The sequence below is a fragment of the Mesoplodon densirostris genome, chromosome X (genome assembly GCF_025265405.1).
Source record: "Mesoplodon densirostris isolate mMesDen1 chromosome X, mMesDen1 primary haplotype, whole genome shotgun sequence".
Lineage (NCBI taxonomy): Eukaryota > Metazoa > Chordata > Mammalia > Artiodactyla > Ziphiidae > Mesoplodon > Mesoplodon densirostris.
Window position 1 is genome coordinate 29,152,113 of NC_082681.1, and position 26,745 is coordinate 29,178,857.

The window sequence follows — 26,745 nt, forward strand, 5'->3', positions numbered from 1 at the left end:
AGAAGATCCCACATGCCACGGAGCAACTAAGCCCATGCACCACAACTACTGAGCCTGCACTCTAGAGCCCGCGAGCCACAACTACTAAGCCTGCGTGCCACAACTACTGAAACCCACGTGCCTAGAGCCCATGCTCCGCAACAAGAGAAGCCACCGCAATGAGAAGCCCGCGCACTGCAACAAAGAGTAGTCCCCGCTCGCTGCAACTAGAGAAAGCCAGCGCGCAGCAATGAAGACCCAACGCGGCCAAAAATAAATAAAAATAAAATAAATAAATGTATTAAAAAATATATTTAAAAAATAAATAAAATAAAATGACAGATTTATCAAGCACTTAGCTTAGTGCCTAGCACCCAATAAAAATCAACAGGTAGTAGTAATAATATTGAAAACTTCATATCCACTAACATTTAAGATCATTAACAGTTGTTCATATCAATTTGTATGAATGCTAAATAAAACAATGGTAACATTATCGAACATATTCCATGTGTCAGGAACTTAACATACTACACTATCTTTGATTATTTCAAGGTAGGTAATATCCTGCCCACTTTATAGATGAGGAAACAAAAAAGTTAGGTAATTTCCACAAGGTCACAGTTAATGAGGAAAGAAGTCATAGGATTCCAACTTAAATCTGCTAGGCTCTAAGGCTTATGTTCTTTCCACTATCTCAAGCTGCCTCAAAATACATTTAAATGTTTTTGGAAGCTATTCAGCATTACAAACATAGATGTGAATCAGAAAAATATTAAGAAACCCAAATACCTTTGTTATCAGACAGCCAGTTCATCCAGTAGCATACACATCTCCAAAATCAAAGACAGGGAAGACTAGAAACGATACAGATTCGATCTGAGGAGAAGACCTGGGTTAGAATCCTGGCACATCAGCTTTGTAATGTTAAATTCATATATATATATATGTGTGTGTGTGTGTGTGTGTGTGTGTGTGTGTATACATATACACACACACACACATATATATATATATGTGTATATATATGTATGTATATATATAGTTTAGAATCTTTAAGGCTTCTTCCTGATCTAAAATTCTATGCTTCTAAAGAACACAGAACCAGAACACATAAGATGTATGTTCTAGTGTTTAATTTACTAATTCTAGTTGTGTGACCTTGGGCCGTGTTGTTTGGCTCCTCCAAAAGGGTAATTCCTCATTTGTAAAATAGCATGAATACCACAAGACCTCCCTCCCGGAAGGATTATTATGAGAACAAAGTGGAAGTACTATGTAAACTCTACAACGCACTAAAACTACTATGGAATCATCACTACTATTACATTTGACTCACACACGTAATGACCAGCATACTCAGAATTTGGTATTAGGTAATAGGTTCAACACAGGAGAACACAGTGAAAGCAAACATACCTCCCCCTGTCAATCCCCCTACAAGATGGTGGCAAAACGGCAATGTAGTTTTCTAACTACTCTTTCTCACCTGCTTCGGATTTCTTAACTTTTGCAACCTGTAAAAGAAACTTGTCTAAGTTTGGAAATACACAAAATCAGATGCTTAAGAGTAAAAGCTTGTCTTAACTTGTGAAGATAAAACTGATAAGAAAATATGCTAATAGTCATAGCTCACATAATGAGTTCAGACATAGTTACACACAGCAAAAAATTTACTTAATGATCTTTGGAGACTGGTGCCTTTTTAGCCTTACCTCTAATTTCTTGTATTCTATCGTAACACTGACAAGCCTCTCAGATCTTTTTCCCACTTCTCAAACTGATTTAAAAAATAAAAAAACAAAAAACTCTGAGACATTCTTAAGTTCAGAAGTTTAGTTACATTCATAAGTAGGACTGAATTTATTTCTGAATATTTCAATCATATCCAGATAAATTAGTGAATAATTCATTCATTCAACAAGTATTTCTTAAGGACCTACTATGTACCAGGCACTGTTAGAAAACAGCATTAAACAGTAAAGCCCCTGTTCCCATGGTGCTTAAATTCCAGTAGGGCGAAGACCACAAAGAAATAAGAAAATACCAAGCAGTGGTAAAGCTACCATGAGAATAAAACAAGGTGATTGTGTTGAGAGGGGAGCAGGGATCCATTCACTACATTTAAACATAATATAACATGCATGATCATTTTAACTAAAGTTATAAGTAACACATTTTATGTTCCTAACTAAAGTCAGTCCTAATCCCCCCAAAAATGCTTGCAAATTATTCTAAATTTCTACTTGCCCTGAACTTCTCTCCCCAGACCTGAACATTTTTTCTCTACAAAGCTGGTAATGTATCTTTAATCACTCTAAAGTTAGATAGTCCAGAACATTCTCAGATATCTAAAGAAGAGTATCTTTTACCATTGGTTTCACAATGCCTTGACACTGACAAATTCTCAATAGGGGAAGTCTATGAACTTACTATCTGGAAGTAGTCTATGGACTGACTACTACATGGCACAACCATTAATGCAATCATGTAATTATTTTTTTTCAAAGAACGATGTCGAACAGCCAATTTCACTTTATCTACACTGCTCATGACTAAGAATAATCATTACTATCAAGAAACAGGCTGAGGGCTTCCCTGGTGGCGCAGTGGTTAAGAATCCACCTGCCAATGCAGGGGACACAGGTTTGAGCCCTGGCCCGGGAAGACCCCACATGGCACAGAGCAACTAAGCCTGTGCGTCACAACTACTGAGCCTGTGCTCTAGAGCCCGCGAGCCACAACTACTGAAGCCTGTGCACCTAGAGCCTGTGCTCTGCAACGAGAAGCCACCGCAATGAGAAGCCCGCGCACCGCAACAAAAAGTAGCCCCTGCTCACCACGACTAGAGAAAGCCCACGTGCAGCAAAGACTCAACGCAGCCAAAAATAAATAAACTAATTTTTTTTAAAAAAGAAAGAAAAACAGGCTGAACTACTAATAAAAATTTAATTTCACTGTCGGCTTCATTGCTAAGAAGACTACACTGCAGTGAGAAAAAAAATCTGGGCTTTTCCCACTGGTTCTCTCATACTCTGTTTACAAAACACTTGAGCACAGCTCATCCACAAACTGTCCACTGAATGCAACTTAACACTACTGGGCTAGACAAGTGGATGGATAGATTATTGCAGGTTTCCTAAGCAACTGCTGTTCATAAATTGAACTAACACCACGAATAAGGTGAACAGACATTACAAAACAATACACAAATCCAATATAAAATAATTAGATACTTCTATTGAGACTTAATACTAAAAACCATCACTACCAGTAATTAACCAGAAAACTACTGTATACTCATAATTAAAAGGCCCTCAGGTTGAACTTAAGTGTTGGCTGTCGCATTTAAAATACCTTGCTCAATAATAAGGGGAAGGGCTTCCCTAGTGGCGCAGTGGTTGAGAGTCCACCTGCCGATGCAGGGGACACGGGTTTGTGCACCGGTCCAGGAAGATCCCACATGCCGCGGAGCGGCTGGGCCCTGTGAGTCATGGCCGCTGAGCCTGCGCGTCCGGAGCCTGTGCTCCGCAACGGGAGAGGCCACAACAGTGAGAGGCCGCGTACCGCAAAAAAAAAAAAAAAAACCAACAGGAGGGAAATGTTCATTCTAGCTATTAATCAAAGAATGCAAATTAAAGGAATCTGAGATACCACTAGCAAAATTGCTTAAAATAACATCTCCAAAGCAGGGATAATGTGGTTACCATACACGACAGCAACGGTGGGACTGTAAGGTAGGTACGACCCTACTGGAAAACAATACACCTTCAGTTACAAGGAGCTTCAAAGTGTTCATACTCAATGACAGCATGATCCCCACTGCTGGACATAACTAGATAAGGGGAAAAAACAAAGTTACTCATAGAAGCTGTGCCTTCTAAAACAGAGGAGGAAAGAGACAGACAAATGTACAGCAAGGAAAATAATTAGGTAGTTGGTGGTATGGCACACACACAAAAAGACAAAAATGTGTAGAGCTAAACTGGTTCTGAGACCCAATTCCAATGTTGTGTTGGGGGCAGGGGTGAGGGGGTGGGGATATCTCATACAGCACCAAGTAATTCTCCAGACATCAGCTGGGAGTTCTACAATTCACCTCAATTCTGACACTGTCTACCCAGAGACTGCATCAGATTCCACAGGTTTAAGGGTTCAGTCCTACAGGACTGCCCCAGCCCAACCCCACTTCAGAGGGCAGTCACAAGTCCAGGTTGTTGCGGGTACTTCTGACCGACTGGCTATAAATTAGAGGTTCCTAATGTGAATGAAAACGTTGCCTGCCATATCAGCAAACAAAGGATGCTATCTATGGCCATCAAGCCATCAGCCACTACCGCTGCCCTGATGGTGAGCCCTGAGGTAACTCAGGATGGAGACAAACAGGCTTCCCGCTGCCAAACCCTCAGCCACAGCAGCCACCCTGCAATGGTGCACCCTGAGGGGACTGAGGACGGGAAAGCACAGGACACTGGCCCTATAGTTAAGGTGCCTATCAAAGGAATGACTTCAATGAGCCCAGACTCTTGCATCTTCCCATACAAGAAAAGTGCTAAATTCATTAACTTGAGATGTCTGGTCTTCTTTAACTAACAGTAATCTTTTGATATTCTAACTACATGTTTTTTTGTTGCAAAACTCGTATTTATCCTGGCCCCTTCCTTACCTCTTTGGAGCAGTCCCTCAGAGCTATCACAGAGGCTGTCTTGCGGATTTAAGTCCTCAGAAATTCCTCCAAATAAAACATAATTCTCAACTTTTAGGTTGTGCATTTTTTTGACACTAAGAACCCCTCCTTGGGTTCAATTAATTTGCTATATCGGCTCACAAAACTCAGAAACATTTTACTTAGTAGATCACCAGTTTATTGTAAAAGGAACTCAGGAACAGCCAGATGAAAGAGATACAGGGCAAGGTACGGTGAAAGGGCGAGGAAGCTTCCAAGCCCTCTTGGAGCTCACCATTCTCCTCAAATTTCCATAAGTTCACCAAACCAGAAGCTCTCTGAACCCTTTCCTGTCGGGTTTTTATGGAGGCTTTGGGATTGATTAAATCATTGGCCATTGGTGATTGCATTCCATGCCCCCAGAGGTGGGGGTGGGGTGGGGATTGAAAGTTCTAACCCTCTAACCACAGCTGGCTCCACTAGCAACCAACCAGCCCCCACCCTAAGGTGCTTTCTAAAAGTCACCTTATTGATATAACAAAAGATACCTCTATCACTCTGAACACTGAGGAAATTCGAAGGGTTTGGGGAGCTCTGTGCCAGAAATAGAGAAGACCAAATATATACTGCTTATAAACCACAACAGCACAATAGCCCTACGTCACATCAGAGTCAAAAATATATTCCAGGGCTTCCCTGGTGGCGCAGTGGTTGGGAGTCCGCCTGCGGATGCGGGGGACGCAGGTTCGTGCCCAGGTCCGGGAGGATCCCACGTGCCGTGGAGTGGCTGGGCCCGTGGGCCATGGCCAGTGGGCCTGCGCGTCCGGAGCCAGTGCTCCGCAGCAGGAGAGGCCACGGCGGTGAGAGGCCCGCGTACCGCAAAAAAAAAAAGAAAAAAATATATATATATTCCAGATGCATTAAGTTTTTAAATGTGTTGGGGGGGAAAAAGCAAAAAAATTTCCATGTGGTGGTAGGTTGGCGAGTGAGGTGCTGCAGGGGATATCAGAGTACGAAAAAGCATTTGATGTTTTGTATTCTTTTTACTTTAACAATATATACATTATTACGACCATATAAAATATACACATGGCACTCTGTACTTGCCCTTTTGTAACACTTAACATACTTAATTGTAACTGCTTATTTAATATCTTTTTTCCCTACTAGACTGTAAATTCTGAGGGCAGGGATCAGGCCTGCCTTGTTCACTGATATCCCCAGTGCTTAGCACAGTGCCTGCCACTTATAGACACTCAAATATTTGTGGAGCAATTCTACTTCTCAGTATACACACAAAAGAACTGAAACTAGAGACTCAAACAGTTATTTGTATACCATGTCCATGGCAGCATTATTCACAACAGCCAAAAGGTGGAAGCAACCCAAGTGTCTACCACGGATGAATGAACAAAATGTGGTATATACAGAAATGGAATATTATACATCCTTAAAAGGGAAGAATATTCTGACACATGCTACAACACGGATGAACCTTGAAAACGTGCTAAGTGAAATAAGCCAGTCACAAAAGGATAAATATCTATGCTTCCTCCTACATGAGGTACCTAGTCAAATACATAGGAACACGAAGCAGAACGCTGGTTACCAGGAACTGTTTGAGGGCATAGGGGAGATAGGGAACTATTTAATGGGTAGAGAGTTTTATTATGGAATGATGAAAAAGTTCTGGAGATGGATGGTGGTGATGTTTGGACCACTATGTGAATGTAACTAATGCCATTAAACTGTATACTTAAAAGGGTAAAATTTTATATTTTACCAAAATTTTAAAAAATAAATAGTTTTGGATTGAAGCAAGTAGAATTATGAGTAGTTTTTTAGACTGATAACAATAATTTCTCTTTGCAATATTATCCCAAGAAGCAGAAAAGTGAGAAAATTTTGTAAGATAGTCACGTCGGGCTTTATTTCTACTCAAGATAGTTTTTCCACAAAATTTGAAGAAAAGTTAAGGGGTTGCCTACACACTTATCTCATATAAAAGAACAGAGGAAAAAAAGAAAAGGTTTTCCTTTTCAAAACAGACTCCAGCAAATCCAATCATAATTTTCACAGCTATTTTGAAGAGGACATCAAATTGCAGTATATTATCTAATACCACTCATATTTAAGTACAATCAATTCTTTGAGTATCCACAGCGCCATACAAAGTAATTCCAGTAAAATTTTCATTGACTTTTCAGAATGCAATAAGCCAGATATGCCCTCCCTTCCTGTCCCAGACCACTTCCCAGCTTAGTCTGGTAACCTGGGACCCAGGGTGGAAGAAGAACCCAACTCGCCGAGAGATGCCACAAAGAAAACAATCTACATAAGAATAACCATTGATTATATCAGCTTTAAAGTTAATTTCATCTTGACATAATTGAAACAACAGTTTTTATACTATATACAATTTAAAAGCATCTCCCAGATGGGAGAACATGCCATCTGGATTCTTTTCAAATTTTAGATGCTTATGGATTTTATGCTACATTTTCCTAGATTTTCTCCTATATCCCTGACCAGTCTATCAATGTTCCTACTTCTTCCTCCTACCCAGTTAATAATAAGGTTTTCACTCCTGGCCTTCTACTCCTCTTTATTTATAACTTCTCCCCTCTAAAGACCAATGTACAGTATGCACAGGGATCCCTAAGGTCTATCTCCTACTCTTATATCTGCTGAACTCCAGTTGCACTAATATCAGCTTAAGATTGAAATATCTAAAAATACAATTTTGTCTTTCTCTCAAAAATCAGCTACCATTTAAGTGCAAGAGCATGGTACAGTGTTATCACTACCATGTTCCAACTACATACATTATTGCAACAAATTTTATGAGAAGCAGAAAGAAAGAAAGAGGTATGAATTCCATGATATCAGAAAATAATGATTTTATGTGCTATCAAAATATTAACTAAAACAATTTTTTAAAGTTTCAGTACATGGCAGTTTTCTTTTTTTTACCATACATACACGTTTATATACATATTATGACGACAAAGCTAGGAATCTTCCTGTATGAAGCCAACTCCCTGCTTCACAGCTCCACACTGCGCACATCACAAATACACTATAAATGGTCAATGAACAAATCTTTAGGCAAAACGAGGGGTTGAAAGTTAAGACAGTAAGAAGCTGGAAAGCAGACCTCTACTAAGAGATAAAAGGCTTCACAGAACCTAGAAGCTGACCTGAGGGCACATACTCCTCCCGGAATTCAAGGCAATTCATGAGAACAGACTTCTAAAAACTACATGAGACTGCACTGCCTCCCCACTCCCACCCCAAAACAGCCCCAAGCACAATCCTCATCACATCTCTGTTTCGGAAAATGCCCATCCTGGTCCATTAAGATTAAATCAGTCTAATTCAGGATCAGCTTGCAAGTAAGCCTAGTGAGTCTTGGGATACCACATATGCATCCACTCAACAAATATTATACAACCTACTATGTCCCAACCACTGTTCTAGGTGCTGGGGTTAAGGCAATGAACAAGACAAATATTCTTGCCCTCAATGAGTTTACATTCTAAGGTGGGGAAAGAGATAACCCACATAAAACTATGTTTGATAATGAAAAGAGCCATGCAGAGAAATACAGTAAGGAGAAAAGGAAGTGTTGGGGGCAAAAGATATTTTACATGATATGGCCAAGGAATACTTCACTGAAAGGCTAATTACTTGAGGGAACAAAATGTCCTGAAGAAATGAGCAACCACACCAGACAAAGGGAACAGTAAATACAACAGCCGAGAGGTGAGAACATATTTAGGCAAATTACTAAATTTCTTTAGGCCTCAGTTTTCTGTAAAATGAGTACAATATCCCCTATACAATGTAAGATGTAAAAGTAGTATATCAAGTATCTGACATACAGAATGTACTCAATAAATGAAAATATTACAGTTATCTGGGGGCCTATCATGCCAGCAAAACCCTAGGCATATTGTCTGGCATACAGAAAACACTCAGAAAAGTATTGTTGCTTAATCCCCATAATAACGTAAGGCATGCAGGATTACCCATTTTATAGCTAGGAAACCTGAGGATCAGAAATTTTCCCAGTCTTCTGTTGACCTCTAAAATTCCTATTAGGATGAGCAAACATACTTCACGATTAAAGAGAAGACTTAAAATAAATACACTGCCAAGATGAGGAAACCATTCACATTAATGTTAACAATCAGCAGTATGGTACTGTAGTGCTAAGAACATGGGACAGTAATCAGATTGCCTGGGTTCACATCAAGTCTCCACCGCTTTCCTAGGTATGTGTCCTTGTGCAATTTTACCTTTTTGTTTTGCACCTGTTTCCTCACCTGTAAACAGAAAACAATAGCAGTACCTACCTCAGAGAGTTGCTGGGAGGATAAAATGGGTTTATTTTTGAAATCACTTCTATTTCAGTGCCTAGCATATGGAGTTATATAGTATTATTAGTAAAAGCATAAAAGTAAAAAAAGGAAATCATCATCAAAACAGTTCTACTTGGGCTTCCCTGGTGGCGCGGTGGTTCGGAGTCCGCCTGCTGATGCAGGGGACGGGGGTTTGTGCCCCGGTCCGGGAGGATCCCACGTGCTGCAGAGCGGCTGGGCCCGTGAGCCATGGCCGCTGAGCCTGCGCGTCCGCAGCCTGTGCTCCGCAACAGGAGAGGCCACAACAGTGAGAGGCCCGCGTACCACAAACAAACAAACAAACAAACAAACAAAACCAGTTCTACTTTCCATGGAGAATTTTAGAAATTGTACAGATACTGGAGATGGAAAAGCAACAGAAAAGGGGCGCTGGAGAAAAATGAAAATCAAAACAGAACAGAAGAACATAAAGTAGCATCATGATGTTATCTGGATTTAGACCAATTTACCTGAACAGATTTTGCTCCCATTAGTATTACTGTCCTTTAGTAGGAACACTACTAGTGAGACATATGCCAACAATGCTTTGGATAACATTTTGTTTCATAGTTTATTTTATAAGAAGTTTAATTCCTTAAACTTAATTCAGATGTCACTTTACTGGGGATTAAAACAAATTCAATGTAACAAACTTTATCATCTTCCCCCACCCAACCCTCTTCTAGGTGTTATCTGATGCTTATTACAAAATACGAAACATATCACATCTAACTTCAGACTGAGAATGATTTATTCCCTATCAGCTCTTGGTAGAAAATAAGCCTTTCCCCTACCTAATTTCCAAAAGTTTTCTACTTTGAGAAGTCTAACTTCCTCAGTCTCATCAAGTTAGGATGCTTGCCCCCTCTTACTCTCCCCCCCCGCCAAAAGTTATCACTACACAAGTCTATAAATATCCCACTGGAAGGCAGTGTATCACTGTGTAAAGAAGTGTGCTGGAATTAGGCAGAACTGGATTCAAAAGTAGGCTCTGCCACTAACTAGCTGAGTGAACTTGGGCAAGTCACTTAACTATTTTGAACCTCAGTAAATGAAAATACCACCAACTACCTCACATGGTTGTTTTAAGAAATAAAAATTAAATGTTAGGGAGCCTTGCTGTGTAGTAGATCCTATAAATGATATCCTGTAGATACACAAAGTTTATCATTAATGCAAAGCCAACTAGAGGAAACTAACTACGTCTCTTCCAACATACAGGTCTTGAAGATGAGATATTAATAATGTAATTATAATGTAGGGTTACTTTCCTAGAAAACCTAAGGTTTTAATTACCATTTCAGAATCTGTATGATACATATTACACAATGAGACAATAATTCAAAATCAGATAAAAACGTAATCCCTTGTCTGAAAAAGGTAAACTAGTTATAAGACATAAGTTTGGATATTCACCAATATTGTACATATAAACATTACATATTTATACACACAAATAATTATCTCTCATGTTAGGTTTGCTATTTTTCTGCAGCAACCTGGATAACTGTTTCAGTCTAACTTCAAAGGTTTAGGAACTAATTCCCTACTAAATGATCTTTTCTAATATAATCCTGTATTGTCCAGATAATCCCTCTGAAATTTTTCAAGTATATTTAGAACACCCAAATATGAATGCAACCACTGAATAGTCCTCAATGAATAGTAGCACTTTATGCATTGACATGTAACCAAAACTCAAAAAAGTACATATACTCAAACTGGAAAAATCCATTTGTCATTGACAAATTTGCTTTTCAAAAACATACCTTCAGGCTTCTACTTCCCTGCCAGCCATGGCTACCACCACTTCCTCAATTCTCCTGCCAGGAATAAAGTCTGAGGAATGTCTTTTGGCCTGAATGAGTGGTGGAAACAGGGAGGGACATATCCCAAAGGAAAAATATTATGGCTTTGCTAATATTTCCTACATTTTCTCTACTTCTTTAGCATAGAAGGGAAATTCTCAAAGGTTCATGTTCCCAACTATCTTCAATACTACTTCTTTAAATCACAAAAAAGGCCTTTTTTGTAAGAGAATATTAAATGTGTTCTTTGTAGTAACATTCTAATCACCATAAAGTTTGCAAATTAGTTACAAGGCAGGAGATACATTGGTGAGTGTGGAAAAATTCTTGCTTTTGAAAAGAGAAAAATGTTAGAAACCCAAGAAAAGAGGGTATCATACATCCCAATCCTGAAATGGAAATACTACTTTAAATATACCAAACCTACATCATCATATATATGTAGAGAATGAATTTAATGAATATCATATACTGCTACAAAGACATTTCAAGCTAACACTCCAACAAAGAATCCAAAGTCAAAAAGCAAAACACAAGCATGGATAAATTTAAGTTCCTATTTAAACGCAAGCATTTACAACTTGAGGTAGAGAAAGACACACAGGAGTCCCATATAACAGAGTGATTGTTGATTGCCTCTTTTTCTTTTACACAGAAGCACAATATCACTTAGAAGGTCTCAACCTTTGGACAACAGTAACTGGTTACAGGGAATGATCATGGGCTCCTTAAACTTAGTTTATTAACAACCACCAAAGACTGAACTGAAGCATTGCAATACTACATCAACAGTCCTTAATTGTTATTTTCCCCCAAAGCTTTTCAGAGTAGTCCTTATTTTTAAATACTTGTCACTAATCTTAAATTAAGGACAATATCAAAACTGCATTGGGCTTCCCTGGTGGCTCAGTGGTTGAGAGGTCACCTGCTGATGCAGAGGACATGGGTTCGTGCCCCGGTCCGGGAAGATCCCGCATGCCGCGCAGTGGCTGGGCCCGTGAGCCGTGGCTGCTGAGCCTGCGCGTCCGGAGCCTGTGCTCCGCAACGGGAGAGGCCACAACAGTGAGAGGCCCGCGTACCGCAAAATAAATAATAAATTTGAAAAAATAAAATAAAAAAAACTGCATTGATGGCTATTGGTTTTAGCTTAGTATTCTTTAATATACAGTAATCCCAATACATAATGTTTCCAAAATGGGTTAGTTTTAACCCTTTTGGGGTGATAAAACTCAAACTGACAACATTGACTGAGGGCAGAGACTATGTAGTTTACCACTGTATATCCCATCCCTGAAGGCACTTTAAGTATCAGCTGAAAAAACAACAAATGAACTCTTTTGAGAACTTGAATAAATGCAGTTATACATTTTGTACATTAATTTCACAGGGTTCTCACACCTCCACCCTACCCATGGGCCCCATATTAAAACCCAGCAATAGCTTTTTTAAAAAACCAACTGTATTAATTTCTGTAATAAATCAAATCCACAAAATAACCTTTTGTTTACCAGTCATTATGCGGCCCACAAATTCCTTCCTCTGGTCAGATATGCAGTCCCTGCCTTCCAAGTTCACGATGGCTTTAATGAACTAAATAAATGACTTTAAGAATTGAATAGACCTACTTAATAGCCTCTCAGTTGTTTATAAGATAGTGATGCCAACAAAACTTACAAAAGTGAACTAGCTAGCGGAAAAAAAAATTCCTCAATGAAATATTAAAATAGCTAAGTATGAAGTCCTCTTAAGATCAGCTACTACTCACCCTCACTAAAAGAAAAAAGAGGGAAAAAATCTTATTTTACAAAATAGTAAAATCTGTGATTATGCTGAAATCATTTCACCAAATGTTTGAATCACTTGTGGGGGGGGTGTACCACAAACAAACAGGCTGGGAATACAAAGCAGTTGCAAAAGTCACCAAAAATAAAAGACAACTATTAATTTTACGAAATGACACATCAATCTCCAAAAGACTTAATTTTCAAATTATGGTACAGAATCAGTTTAACTTCGAATAAGTCTCTAAACTAGACCTTTTTCTTTCTTTTCTAATACTACTTCTCCTTAGTCACAAAACTGTGTCTCTTTCAGCTTTCTTCTCAGAAGAAATTTTCCATCTAAGAGCCCCCATGGGGCCTCCCTGGTGGCGCAAGTGGTTGAGAGTCCGCCTGCCGATGCGGGGGATGCGGGTTCGTGCCCCGGTCTGGGAGGATCCCATATGCCGCGGAGCGGCTGGGCCCGTGAGCCATGGCCGCTGAGCCTGCGCGTCCGGAGCCTGTGCTCCGCGACGGGGGAGGCCACAACAGTGAGAGGCCCGCATACTGCAAAAAAAAAAAAAAAAAAAAAGAGCCCCCATGAAATATCATACAATTCACATTTCCTCCTAAGAAACCCGTAAAGGGAGTCTAAACAATGTAAGGAAAACAAATACAGATGTAAACAGTAAAAGTAGTTGTCATGGAGTTTTCTGTTTTTATTTAGGAGGACCTCACTCAGAGAAGTTGGTTTTCAACATTAAGACATCATCACTTAAGTCTTAAAGAGTCACTTGAAAAAAAGCCAACTGGAAATTCTACTGGGTTTTTAAAAACACTGTATCTTGTCTTTTACTGTCGACCCCATACCAATAAAAACTCCTCCAAAAGAGTAAAAACAAACAAACTCTAAGAATATGGCAGTGTAAAGTAATTTAAATCACGTTCATGCCCAAAGAAATCTCCATAGGGGTTTCGAATCTCTTCCTACCACTTACTAACTGAGCAAGTTACTTGGCCTCCTAAGCTTTGGTTTTCTCTTCTAAAAAAGGGGGGTGGTTGCTAATTAGGGTCATCATACATCCTAGTTACTCTGGGACAGTCCTAGTTTATACTATTATCCTAGCATGCCATCCAGTTAGTGCCCCCTTTCACTCTCAACAGTATCCTGGTTTGAACAAAAAATCATATGGTCATCCTACGTCAGAGGGTTATGAAGACTAAGTGAGCTAATACACATAAAGCATTTGTAATAGTGTCCGGCACACAGTAAGAGTACAGTTAGTGTTACCTATTGCTAATGTTAGCCACTGTCAAAGACTTCTTTTAAAAGGCTTTGAATAATATGATGAACAGAGCTCCTACAATATTCTTTTTTACAAATGAAATTATGCATTTAACTTCGCACATTCAATATTCAATTCTTTAAAGCAACTAAGTAGCACTAACTGCTTGAAATCAACACTGACCAATTTATCCCACAGAAATGGCAGTATCAGCAACTGCATTCACTTTTTATCAAACCTAAGTTTTAAGTAGAGGCTATATTAGGGTTACTGACAGGAAAGAAACCATGAAAAGTAAAACCTTGTTTGGCACCAAACCAAGTCCCTTAATATTCTAGCAACCTTTCTCAACCAGGGTTCCTCATGTTATTAACCACAGAACTCAGAAAATGATATGAGTGACAATTTCCTGAATTCCCCCAAGAACAGTACATAGCTAGTATCTTTCTAGATGCACTGGAGAGAAACTAATTTATTATATACAATGGATGCCTTGGGGCATAATTCTGTGGTAGAACACCAGTGGTATTCTTGGACTACAAAGGGGAAAATATGGATGAAAAGACTCAATATTGAGTCTGGGTAGAAGACAGTATCACCTGGAAAAAATAGTTCCTACAGAATGAAGCTTAAGGAAATGATTAACATAAAATATATAAATTTGACTCATGGCTGTGAAAAGCACTAATATTTTTGGTTTTACCCCATCTCCACTAATTTATCTTAGGCCAGCTACATGATATCTAGCATTCCTTCAGATTAGAAAAGTTCTAGTTATAGTTTATGAAAAGCAGGAAGGAGAAAGAGGAAAAGCAAAGAAAGCTGAGACCAAGATTCTGATCATTAATGAACCAAATAATCCAGGGCAGCAATATTAACTATTACCTGATAAAAAATAAGAACAAGAAATTTTAATTAAGTGAAAAGATGAACTAGAATAGAAAGTAGAAACAGAGAAGGTACTAACACTTAGAAGAAAATATTTTTAAGGTACCATTAAATAACAAAAAAATCCCCCTACAGAACCAATCAGAGCAATGAATTATAAGAGTCACCTAAATTCTCTTTTCAAATCACTCGATATACATGCTGAATGATTGGGGAACTATTCTCAGACACATTTAGCTCCATTCTATATAGAGCTTAAATGACAAAAGAAAAACAATATCAGTGAAACCACTCTATCTACCATAGTATGACCTACCAAAAATCAAGAATACAATTCAACATATTATCCCATCTAAAACAAAAAATATATATATATTATTCCACAAACTTTTGTATAATGAGCATACTCAAACAAAACTAAAGCTCAGATTTGTTTCAACTATTTCAACTATTAGTATAAAACACAATTGAGACCGTTCATCAGGCAGCAACTCATCTAACCCTACATTAAAAATCTACATTAACCTTGTACTATACATTAAAAAAATCATTTTGTAACACTGAAAAGATACATGCTTTCAGTGATAGATATCCCAAGACCTAACACAGTTAAGAGAAATTACTGAGTTTAACAAAAAAGTACAAAGGTTTTGAGGCCAGACTAATATGGGTGTGAATTCAGACTGTCAATTATTATCATGTGACAAGTCATTTATTCTGAGAGCCTCAATTTCCCCATCTGTAAAATGACAACCATCTATCTTGCAAGGTAGCAGAGAAGTTTAAACAATACATGTTAAAACACACAGTACAGTTATTGGCATTTAAAAGTCACTCAAATGGCAACTAAATTAAGAGTTTCTTAGAATATCTCAGGATTCAACAAGTTATAGGTCAAATCCCATTACAACAAATGTTATTCATGCAAAAGTGTAAATAGGACCTGCCTTTTCCCCCTCTAACAACATTCAACAGAATTTGAACTATATATATATATATTTTTTGCGATCACAAGCTGTTTATATTTACCAGTGTTTGGGTGTTCCTGAAGAATTTAAAGGGATACGGTAGGGAGCCAGTCGCAAAGATTGAACAATGTATTTTTATAAAGGAATTTTACCTTTGAGGTGTACATTAGATTATCCAGAGTTTACAGAAATCGCTCTAGTTTGTCTCATCAAGCCTAGTCGTGTATTTTCCAATTAAAATAAAAAAGAAGAGACCATCAACATTATTCACCCTCCCCTCATTTGGGGGAGGGGGTGGGGCTTAAAACAATTTCAATAATCTTAGACTAGACCAACCATATGTAAAGATTTGTTTTCTTCTGGCTAGTAGCAAAGATAGAACTATAGCAAGCATACATTAAAAATACAGTTCAGAAAAAAAAATACAGTTCAGGTAGCAGATTACCATAGCTGCTAAAGAGATGTAGGTTTTTTTTAAATGCACATATACAAAAATTAAGACTCCACCAAGCAACACCACTCACACTGACAAAATATAAAATTTGGTTAAATTAAATGCAAAGCAGGCAACTCAGGAGACTGAAAAATATCAAGCTGACAATTTTGTTTTCTCACGTACCTCTGGCAAAGAGAACACGCAATAACCACCACTCATGATAGCAGGAGATATTAGAAAATTATTATACAGGAGCAGTACTGAACCACAAATTAAAAGTCCTAAATATGTATCAAATGTAGAAATTACACAAATAAAATACATGTAAAGAACTTTTAAAATAATCTGTATCTTTAAAGTTTCTTCTTTACTCTCTGATAATTAACGGTGTTTCAATATATACTGACACCCATAGATAACTGGGACTATCCCTTGCCTTTGCTATGCTCCCCAACTCCCAAAATAGGTATAGGATAGTGCTCCATTACACAGTAAACTGTTGTGTTCAAGTCTTCGAATAATCTAATAGCGATGCCAAAGTACTAACACAAGACCAGTGTTTTTTTAACATGTGAGACAAAAAAGTCACATTAAAGATATGAACCTTATCCCACTGAGATGTAATAGATCATTGCATCCATCTAATGTAAATTTTAAGCTCGAAAGTTAACTTACAGCATCAAAAACTGAAGTCTTCCATCTATTATAAAGAACCCAAAGAAGAATAAGCTATTCACTGTTTACTCCCTTCCCACACATGACTGTGGGTGGCATCAGTTAAACATGCAGAGTATTAAGCATTACTAAACTGTCCAAGGTGTATATTCACATCTAACCCTATATTCCCAAAGGATGGTTTGAGCTTGAGCCTGTCCCCCACCCCAACCCACCCATTTTAATTCATAGGTTCTCAGGAGACCACCGACGTCATTAAGGTTCAAAAAGAAAACAATGAAAAAGTAATAATTTAATTTCATTAAAATCTTGAGTACTTGGGCTTTAAAAAAAAACCTAACTAGACTTCAAAGTTACCAAACTCATAATTTGTTGCTTTAGTAGTTTAGCTCTTGCCTCACAATAAAATAAATCTGAAGTCACAACCCTCAACATTTAGGATTATTCGCATATGAGTTCAAAATACATAATCTATCTTCTCTTAATATCCTTCTAAAGCTAAAATGATGAATGTGAAATATACAAACAGACTAATATTAACAATTATGAAATGTCTGTCCCCAGCCTAGGGTGGAATTTTTGCTTTAATAATGATTAGGGATCACACTCCGCCAAATACAGAAGTTAAATATCCATTATTTTCAGTTCCCTTTAAAACTTTGACGTATGTTCAAAAATACATCTTATAGGGTGAAAAAACCTGCCACTGAACAACACAAAATTGCAGAAAATAAGGCACTTAACTTCAAATGATCTACAAATTCTTTGTAGGAGCAATTTACAAATACACTAATTAAGGAGACTGAAGGTTTTAATGGCAACGCATTTTTACTTTACTGTTGATGGGTAATGGTCAGATGTTCTTAATATAAAACATTAAAATATTTTACATATCAACCTTTAACTATTTATAGCATCAGATGGTTAAAAGTGGGGGGAGGGGAGCTTTAACTCATTTTGTATGTAAACATTCATTTTCAGATCAATTTTTTTAAAAACCACCCCACCCCCACTGCCCGTCTCTGATACCTTAGGATGCTATAGTTATTTCACAGTGGGAAAGAACAGGTAAGAAGTAGATTTCTTTTCCAATCCTCTTCTCTACCCATTCATTAAACACCAAATACTGAAACTGAATTCAACTCCTACCTCGATCTTCTTACCAGGAATGCTCCCTAGGGCACCCGAATCCCTTCCACTGTCATTTATTCCAACTGCCAAAGCCCCTCCTATTAATAGTAAATCCCTTTCATACTGACTCACTGGAACTCCAACTTAATGAAATAGACACCAAGCAGAATTTACAAAATTTGCTAATGGAATTTTCCTATTTTCAAAGGATTAAAAAAGAAACTAAAAGTAGAGCACATTCAGACTAAGTTACAAACATTTAAAGTTCAACCAATTTATAACCATTTATCTTGCTTATTCTATACTGGTTCAATTTAAATATTTTTTGAGTTTGTAAGTCAGACATTGTGTAATTACTTATACACAAGGCCAAGTTTCCCAGGCAAATAATATGTAAATATAAACTTAAGTCATTACACCAAAATTGCAAGACAATCTGAATTTTTTTCTTCCAAATTTTTTCTGTTTAATTATGGAAACATTCAAGTACAAGCTAAAGTAGAGAGAATAGTACAATGAGCTCTCCTGTACTCATCACCCAGCTACAATCATCAACTCAAGGCCACTTTTGTTTCATCTCTACCTCCCACCTCTCCCCCAATTATCTTCAGAAAAGAATTAAAAGGAAGACACTGTGCTCAGTATGTACAGAGAAAAATCCAAAGATAAAAAAGTATCAAAGACTAGCAAGAAGTCAAGAATCTAACAATGTAACTGTACAGCCACCCTATACAACCCCTTGTTAGGTGGTAAATTTTTTTAAGAATTCGGATTTTTTTTAAAAAAGGGAAATACCCAGCTTAAAGAATCTGATAAAGCCAATAAGATCCCAAGGACATATTTAAAATTACATCTAAAAGGGTAAATAAGAATGTGATGAAAACGAACTTAAACATTTACAATTAGCTTGCATTCACGTAGCACCTTGGCTCAAAACTAAAAAAAAAAAAAAAAGACTATTTAACGTAATGTGTCATAAAATTACAGTTCAAGCACTTGAAAGACCGCTGAACACTTATGCCTTAACTGGTCCTTCTGATTCCTAATTATAGATTGATATCAGTGTAGGAAAAAAAAACAGGCATTTTACCGTAAGTGGTTTAAAATGTTCAAAATTACCCCACCGTTCACTGGAAAATACATTAAATCAAGTCTAAACTACCTGAATTGTATGTCATTAAAGAGAAATGTATCCACTTTCCAGGCCGATTTTTTTTTTAATAAGTTCACATATACCCTTAAACGCAACGCGCTAGGCTACAGATAGAATTAGGAGACCGCCTCCTGCTTTTGCTCCTAACCAATACGCAGAGAGAGAAGGTTGGCAGGAAAGTGCTGCGAGGACAGTAACAAACACCAGCAGCTCCCGAGCAGGCCCTGCTAGAGCCAGGAATGACGCACTTCGGTAACCCGACTCTTTCTCCCCTCCACCCCCGCCCCCAGCAGCGGTGCTGACACCGCCAACAGCCCGGAGTAGGAAAAAAGACAACAGAAAAAAGGCAGAGGTTGGACCGCACCAGGTTTCATCAAGAAACCTCGATTATTCCTCTTTCGACACTAACCACTAGGACTAAACAGGAAAAGAAGCTTCGTGCTTAAGCAAGTCCCATCATGGTGGTTTAAGAGTCACTAAATTAAGCTGATAATGAGCCCAATCCACAGAGACAAATACAGGGTGTGGCTGCCGTGAAATACGGCGGTCCGTGGGAGAAAAGGGGTATGGAATTTACACTCCAGTGTGAGGGGAAGATGGGGCTCTACGGCGGGGGGGGGGGGGGAGGGCGGCCCGCGCATTTTAAGGAACCATTTCAAACCAACACGAGCTCTTCGTTTACTTAAATCTAATCCTACACATCAAAAGTTTTGAATAGATATATCACGTAAACTGTAAATAACCATTTAATCAAATACCATGACCCTCAATTAACAAACTACATCCAAGAGAAAGGAGGAGGGGGGGCGGTAGGCAACAACATATAAAACATTTCTAGGCCACGGAAGAGAAAGTCTCACAAACCAGATGAAACTACTAATGCAATATTAAAAATTACAGCTGAACACTGCAGCACGAAAAATCACACGATAAAACCCATTACAGTTCATGATTAAAAATAAAATGGCATATACACCAAGGGGGAGCGGAAACTAAATGTCGAAAGTACAGCGGTTTATAAAAAAAAAAACTAAAGGCAAAACAAGACATTCTCGCGACGGGGGAAAAAAAAGGGCAGAAATCAACAATACGTTTACGAATGTAGGCCAGAAGAAAATGAGAACGGGGCTCAAAGTTTTGCGGAACTACTTGATGCTGTTTCCCACACCTTCTCTCTCCCATGGCCCATCCGACCCGTTCCGTCCTAAAATCGCCGTCCACAGATCACCGGGTACGTGAGAGAAGAAAAAAGAAAGTCGACCCCAAGCAAGAATAAAAGTGTGGAGGGAAAAAGCAGAAGCTGCCTACCTGGGGCAAGGATCAGCTCAGTTCGTGCCTTGAGAAAGACAGTGCGGGTGGGGGTGGGAACGAAAAGCAGCACTAAAACTAAAACAAAAGTGGCGCCAAAACCCCCCAACAAACAGCCTTCCACTCCCGCCCTTCCCCCCTCCTCCCATGCCAGGCAGGCAGGGCCCCCTTCGGGGCAAGGTCTGCACGCGGGGGCCAACACCGCCAGACCCCAACCTATTCAGAAAATTGTTGCCCGAAGAAAACTGACCGAAGTCGGGCCTCGGAAGGGATGGAGAGATCGATGCCAATCGCTTTCCCCGGCAGTTCCCCCACCACGCGCTGGAGATGATGGGGCGGGGGAGAAGCAGAGGGGCCCGTCACATGAATGTTGTTCCCTCTCTAGGAAGGGAGGAAGAGAGGGAGGGAGAGGAGGGAGGGAGGAAAGGAAGGAGGGGAAGGGAGAAGGGAGGGGGCACGAGGGAGGGGTGTGATCAGAGTAGATTTTCCCTCGCCTCCCTCGGTCCGAGGCCCAAATATACACAAGCGAGCCTCCTCGCCTCCCCTCCCCCCTAGGTTCCCAGCACCACCATTTTGCTCTCTTCCTTCCCCTCGCCGCGATGCCGCGCTCTCCCCCACCCCAACCGCGGCCGCCCGGCCTTCCCCACTACGGCTCGCACCCCACCCCACCTCCAGTTCGGGCTCTCCCAGGCTTAAGAGCCTGCCGGAGAAAAGGCACCTAAATCTAACACTACACCGAGAAGCAGAGCCTCCATCTTGCGCTGCTCCGCGTTCTCCATTTTGGGCCACCCATGGGGGGGGGTCTCCGTAGAGGCCCCGAGGGAGAGTGGGGCGAGGGAAGGAAGAGAAAACCTTCAGCGAGGGTAGTCGAAAAGAAGAGTCCTGCGGTAGAAAGCCACTCTAGGAGTAGGAGGTAGGGAGGAAGGGGGGCTGGAAGTTCCTTGGTAGTGCTGAGGGAGCCACTTGGGGGAAGAGGGGAGAAAGAAGGGCTGGGGGTTACGCGGGGACGAGGAGGCTTCTCCCCGCCTTCACTTGACCGCCCGCTCCACGGCGGGCCCCGCTGGAGGCAAAGGAAGAAGAGAGGAAATTAAACGGCAAGAATGCCCAGTCTCTTTCCCTCCCAACTCCTCTCTCGCGCCCTGTTTCAACCACACGCGCCTCACGGTGGGCCCCGCGCCCTCCGGGTGCCCCTCCAAACTTCTAGAAGCTTCGCCTCCGCCATTTTATAACTTACCTCCCCCCTCAGCGTATACAGAGGCAGCAACGAGACTGTTCGCCTCCCCCACTCCTCCTTCCTTCTTTCTCAGGCCGGGGGCTTCTTCACCCCTGGGCTGGTACAAGATATTTTTCCCTTCCTCTTCTTTACACCCTCGAATTCTACTCAGGGACGGAAGCTCCCGCGGTTCTAGAGCGGTGGGGGGTTTTGAAAGTGGCGGTCGGATCCGGCGGGTTTTTTTTTTTCTCTCTCTCTCTCTCTCTCTCTCTCTCTCTCTCTCTTTTTTTTTTTTTTTTTTTTTTTTTTTTTTTTTTTGGTGGCGCTTCGGGATTGTTTGGGGTGTTCGCTCTTCGGCGACTTGGAGGCGAATGGAACGCGCAGGCGCCATCTGTCGGCCGCGAACCCGCGCCCGGCTCCCGTTGGGAGGGAGCGTCATCTAGCGGCAAAGAGTCGCCACTGCAACGCCTGGCCCCCTGCCCTCCCACCCAGCGTCCTCCTCCCAATCTCCAGCCAATCGGGGCCGACTGCCTCCCGGGTTCAGCGTCTCCGACGCCGCCTCCCAGCGAGGCGCCCGCAGGGGCGCGCCGCCGAGTGGGGTAAACAAGGTGGCGTGCCCGCGCCTGACTTACTCATCCGTTTAGCAGCGCTTCCGCCGCGCAGCCGGTCGCGCCGCGTTTCCTCTTTCTTTATTGGGGGGGTCGAGGGGAGGGCGGTAGGAATGTCCGGAGGAGCCCCCGTGCTGTGGGAAATCGGAAACTGGGCTCGCTGGGGACTCGTGCTCCGGGCCTCTCTGCCCCCCGCGCAGCCCGAGGTGGCAGCCTAGTCGGGCATCACCCTCCGACGTCCACTTCTGTGACAGGCCCCAGCGAGAGGGCTCCGGCCCTAGATCCCGGACCCTCGCTTCACCGCGCTGCCTACTCCTTCCCACCGAAAGAACTCAACTCTCGTAACTCCGGCACCTGATCCTAAGTGATTTAGGGGGGTTGCTTTTTGAGTTGTTTTGTTTTGTTTTGTTTTGCTTGTTTTTTGCTTCGGGTGTGGAGAGAAAGCGAGCTGATTCTCTACCGGGAAGACCTGGCACTGGAGAAAAAAAAATTTTTTTTTTCCTTTATGACACTAGTCCCGTCTCCCAGAAAACGTGGTCTGTCTCTCTCCAGGGTCTAGGAGACTTAGGGAACTGGGCTACTAGGCTAGGCCGGGCGCTGGACCAATTTATTCTCCACTCTTGGGGCGGAGGGGAGGAACAGGACGGAGCGAAGTGGAGGGAAATCGAAAATCGGGCAGAAGGAGTCGAGGAGCACCTACGCGGTGTTCCCCGCCTCCCCCGCTTATCCACAGTCTTCCTGGAAGCGTGGGTGGAGGCGGCCTCGCGACTTAGTTAAGAATTTGGGTTCCTTCTTATCCTGCCTCCTCACCCCTCCCTCAAGATGTTTGAAATGCGAAAGGATACCCTAACGCTCCTTCGACCCCAAACTCTAAGTCTTTATCCTTTTTATTTATTTTTTGTTTGTTTCGAATCTAGCGTCCCGGACCTTTGACCGCCGAAAGCTCTCTACGGGGGTGGGGGGGACGGGGGGGCGGGGGGGGAAGGATCAACTCGGGGACGGCTTGTCCTCCGAAGCGCCGCTTTTCCTAGGACGGGAAGAAGTGACCTATTAGTGTTTCCCTTGCTGTTACAAATTTATACAATGTTTAGTTAATAAGAGCTGTTTGTTTCTTTTTTTTAATTTGTGGTTAAGCTGTTCTTTTAATATTAAATTAGATTTCAATTAGAAGGGAAAAAATGTATTTAATAACAAGACAAATTTTCCAAATGAGAAATAATGCAAGACCCATGTAAATCGTGGAGAATTCACCCGATATCGCTTCTAAAACATTCCTAATGCAATATGATGATTATTTTCAATCCTTAAATTATATCCTTATCACGCCTGTGTCTTAGGATAGGAGAGAAACTCTGTTCACTGGTTTTTTTAATTTTTTCTGCAACTTTAAAAAAGAGTTATGGTATATTTAATCAACTGAACAATAAAAGTTAAACAGAAACATCTAAATATCAATAACAAGAAATAAAATCTGAGACATTTTTACTTACCTCAAAAACTTTGGGGAGTGGAATACTGTTCAAAATAAATTTCCGTTTCTTTTATAGACCATCTTTGGTAGAATGTTATTCAGTTTTTAACAGATTCAAGTCACAGAATGATGCAGCTAGAACATTAAATAGGGAGTAGTGGAAAATTTACAGTTATATAAGTTAATGCAAAATTCCACTTAAAGTAATAGAAATATTGGGCTCTGTACCAAATCATTTTACATTAATTTAGTTCAGTTGTGCCAATTTAATATCAATTGATATCAATTGATATTAAATAATTTCCGTTTTAGTATTAGCTGAAAATTACTGATTTTCTGGTCCAAACATCACGTTGATAGTACATGGTGCAAATAGTTTTTTATTTATTTTATAAATTAACATTCTCAGCTGATTGTCTATGTAGCAACTGAGACTTCTTTAAACAATTTTATACTTTGAACAAAATTGAAAAGTTCCTCTGTTTAGTAAACTTACTTTCATTTTGTAAAAAATACCACTGAAGAAAATTAATAAGTGTAACTGGTGTAACATCAGAAATTTTATAACAAATATATACCAATATTTGAGAATGTTTCACAGTAGCTCCTCTTTTTTTCTAGAGTTCATTCAGAAATTATTTTAAACCTTCAATATGTGCAGACCAGAGTGCTGCGTGCCCCGGTCCTATCTGAGAAGTGGAATTTATTTGCTAGGGTACTGAAAGACCAAGAGTACACCCTTAGAATTTGAGGACAAAGTGAGAAAATGTCATCAAATGAAATATGTAACTGATGTAAAATAAGCTTTAATCTTAATTATTTGTAGCATGTTCCTCATGAGATAATATTGTAATGGCAGAAGCTTTTGGTGCCTGATAAGAAATACTGAGAAAGTAAAGTTGAATAGTTAGAATATTTGATACTGTGTAAGGGGCAAGACAGTATTTGATGCAAAAATATTTTGTTCTTTAGAAATGCGTACCCCACTGTGTAGCAGAGATGATCCTCCAGTCTTACCACAGTCTGAATAAAGCATACCACAATTCTCTTTGCTCTGACTCCATGTAAACGGAGCAAGCTTCTGATTATAATTAGGTTTTCCAGATAGTCTCTTACTTTACACAGCATACATATATATTTTTTTATTTTCTAACACCATTCTGTATGTTACCTAAAATCCAGAAGCCTAAAGATGAATATGTTTGAGTCCACAGAAATTTAAAATTATGTATATCAAAATACCATAAACAAAGTCAAAAGATAAACTATAAGTTGTGAGGAAATATTTGCTACATGAATGAAAGAGGCTCATTTCCTTATATACAAAGAACTCTCACAAATCAATAAGATAAAAATACTCCAGTAGAAAACTGAACAAAGGATATAAACTGTCAACTTATTGGACAAGAAATGCACACGGCTACTAAATATATAAAATATATAAAATAGTGCTCAACTTCATTCACCACTAAGACATGCAAATTAAATACCACTTTTACCATATTGGCAAGAGATTTTAAATTTTTTTAAATTTTATATATATATTTATTTATTTTTGGCTGAGTTGGGTCTTCATTGCTGCACACAGGCTTTCTCTAGTTGTGATCAGGGGCCACTGTTCGTTGCGGTGTGCAAGCTTCTCACTGCGGTGGCTTCTCTTGTTGCAGAGCACAGGCTCTAGGCGCGCAGCCTTCAGTAGTAGTGGCACATGGGCTTCAGTAGTTGTGGGTTCACGGGCTCTAGAGCACAGGCGCAGTAATTGTGCACGGGCTTAGTTGCTCCATGGCATGTGGGATCTTCCCGGACCAGGGCTCGAACCCCTGTCCCCTGCATTAGCAGGCAGATTCTTAACCACTGTGCCACCAGGGAAGCCCTTAAATTCTGATAATACTCAATGTTGGTGAAGAACTAAGAATTCTTATATACCATTGGTGGGAGTGTAAATTGTTTAAAAAAAAAGTATGTCATAACATGAAAAATTGACCTAGCATTTCCATTTCTAGGAATATATCATACAGAGATACTCATGCAAATTATACAGAGATTATGTAGAAGATTTTCATTATAGCTTTGTAATAAAGAGAAACTGACAATGATAGAAATGGCGTCATTAGGGGACTGGTTAAGGAAATTGTGATACATCCATACAATAGGGTTTTATGCCCACCATTAAGGCAATTAAGTATGTATTTATCTACTGATACACAAATGTGTCTAGGATGGGTTAAGTGAAAAAAAAATCAAGTTGAAATAGCTTGTATAGTATGATCCCATTTGTGAATATGTATATTTACAAATATATATATGTGCTTGTATAGGCATAAAACATTCCTGAAGAACATACAGGAAACCTAACAGGTTATCAATACCTCTCAGGAAATAGGTGGTACAGGGTTCCAGTGCTTGTAAGTTAACTTTTCACTTTATACATTGTTATGTTAAATTTTTTTTTTTTTTTTTTACAGTGAGCATGTATTACTTAGGTAATTTTTACGGTCTTGTACTCGTTACTCCAGAAAACAGTTTGGCAGTTTCTTATAAAGTGAAACATACAGGGCTTCCCTGGTGGCTCAGTGGTTAAGAATCCGCCGGCCAATGCAGGGGGCACGGGTTTGAGCCCTGGTCCGGGAAGATCCCACATGCCGCCAAGCAAACTAAGTCCATGTGCCACAGCTGCGGAGGCTGCACTCTAGAGCCCAAGGGCCACAACTACTGAAGCCCGCACACCTAACAGCCCGTGCTCCACAACAAGAGAAGCCACTGCAATGAGAAGCCCGCACACCGCAACGAAGAGGAGCCCCCGCTTGCCACAACTAGAGAAAGCCTGCGCTCAGCAACAAAGACCAACTGAGCCATAAATTAATTAATAAAAAATAAATAAAATACACTTACCCTATGACCAGCAATCTTACTGACCATTTATCCCAGAGAAATGAAAACTTATGTTTACACAGAAACCTGTACATAAATGCTCATGGCAAATTTAAATGGCCAA

At 40.1% G+C, this 26,745-nt stretch overlaps 1 protein-coding gene across 5 annotated transcripts in view; it reads right to left on the reverse strand.

Annotated features, from left to right (window-relative positions):
- The window catches only part of STAG2 (STAG2 cohesin complex component), a 127,148-nt gene extending 105,228 nt beyond the window's left edge, over positions 1-21,920 (reverse strand). For 3 of the 5 annotated variants that reach the window (XM_060086237.1, XM_060086240.1, XM_060086242.1), the window contains exon 1: positions 20,709-20,861. The gene's annotated coding sequence lies outside the window, so the exon portion shown is untranslated. Of the gene's footprint in view, positions 1-20,458; positions 20,486-20,708; positions 20,862-21,692 lie in introns of those variants that run through there. The other 2 variants (XM_060086238.1, XM_060086241.1) reach the window with 2 other exon arrangements.
- Positions 21,921-26,745: the final 4,825 nt, after the last annotated feature.